The 1,859-nt window shown below is 44.2% G+C and overlaps 1 long non-coding RNA gene across 1 annotated transcript in view; it reads right to left on the bottom strand.

Moving 5' to 3' along the window:
- The window catches only part of LOC118932403 (uncharacterized), a 67,667-nt gene that overhangs the window by 54,144 nt on the left and 11,664 nt on the right, over positions 1-1,859 (bottom strand). The gene's annotated exons all lie outside the window — the stretch shown is intronic.

The raw sequence follows: 1,859 nt of genomic DNA on the forward strand, positions 1-1,859 counted from the left end.
TCATTGAGCTATTTTAAAGCCAGAGCTGAATCTCAAGCCTCTGAACACCCAGTTCAAGGTTCTTGGCTTGTGTATAACACTCATCTGCTACTTAGCATGTGTGGCGTAATTCATGTTTTTATGTGTTTCCTGAAGCACAGTGTCTTCCAAATACATGGCCTCAGTAAATGTATACTGACAGCAATAACCCTATAAGATATGAGCCTCTTCTCTGACCCACAATTCAACAGCCAAGTCCCATAAATCTGTTGAGGAAACAACTCTTGCCTTATCATAGGGGGAGGAAGGCTCTTTTCCATACATTTTGTGTAATATGCTGTAAAATTACTAAGGGGTGTATTTGCTGGAGTTTTCCTTATACCTCCTTGCTTTCTTCCTTGTGGATATTCACTGAGGCCTCCCTACACCAAGACCAGTATTGCCAGCTTGACAGTCTCCACCCTACATAGTGAACATCCCTGGAGAAAGAAAGGAAGAGATTTGTCCAAAGCCGCACAACCTCACCTTGCATGTGACACTGAGTGTCTTGCCAGAGACAGCCTTACGGTTCTAACCGCAGCCACCAAAGACTAAGACATAGGAAGATCATCTCAAGTAGCTTTAAAAGTATAAACTAGATGGTTCCAGTGCATTTATACTTACAGTTTTCTTTCTTGAATTATTTACATTTCTATTTTCTGTAACATCACACATGAGGAGGAAAATCCCACAGTTAAAAAAAAACTGGAATATATATATATATATATATATATATATATATATGGCATATCTTAGACATAATACAGCATCTGCAGATGTACTATATCTTAGAGGTTCTAGGGAATGTGAAAGGATAAAGGCCAGGGAATTAAACAATAATGAGATTTTCTTGACATTCAAGAAGGAGATGTTAAGATAACATTAAGAGAAAAAGGATACGACATTGTAAAAACAGCACCAATATTAAACACATCCAGGTAGATAAGGACTAGAAGGGGAAAAAGTATTCATCTGCTATCTCCAGTGATGAGATGAGGATGATTTTTATTTTCTGCAACTAAAAAAATCCTTATTAAATATACGTGGAGCCTCAGCACCTTAAAAGAAAGTGTAGAGGCTTCTATATGGGTGCCCATAATGGCAAGTCGAAGGTGAGAAGGCTGGAGACCGAGGCAGAAGAGAAAACAGCAAAGACAATAGTGTGAACACCAGATGACCTCCACCCAAGGGGAAAAGGAACTGTGCTTCCTCAAGATCCAAATTAAGAACCCTGGGGGCAGAGAGGGCAAGCTGCTAGGAGGGGAGAAGACAGGAGACTGGCAGGTGTCAGGATAGGGTGCGGGAGTGGGTCAGGGCTTGGATGGAATGGCCTGTTGGGAAGGCAGGGGCAAGTCCTGTGATTCTCGGGGAGGAGATGGCAGCCTAGGGAATGGGGTTTGCCAGCACAGAATGGCACAAGGGAAGGATGCAGGGCTGGGAGTGTGAAGCAAACCAGGAAGACTCTACGGCTTTGAAAACCCCAGAAGGATCCGAGGCAAATGGAGTTGACTGAGGTGAGGGAGAAGCAGGGTGGCTTTCATGGTGGCCAGAACCCAGCCGTGAAGCGGGTGTAATGTCATTTCTCGGGCCCATCTAGCCGAAGCCAGAGGAGGCATGTCCAGCCTGTGGTGGGTCCAGGCAGCAGCATGCCCTGTCCTTCCTGGGCTCAGTCTCTGTCCACAAGCGCTGGTTTCTAAGCAGACTTTGAAGTCTTCTCTCAGGAATTATGTTTTCTCTGAAATTCCTCATTCTGGCTTGTTCTTCATCCCTTTAATTTTAGGAACTTTACCGTCTTCTCTGGAATAACATATGTATGCATGGCCGGCGCGAGGGGAACCTGT

Source organism: Manis pentadactyla, chromosome 4 (genome assembly GCF_030020395.1).
Source record: "Manis pentadactyla isolate mManPen7 chromosome 4, mManPen7.hap1, whole genome shotgun sequence".
NCBI lineage: Eukaryota > Metazoa > Chordata > Mammalia > Pholidota > Manidae > Manis > Manis pentadactyla.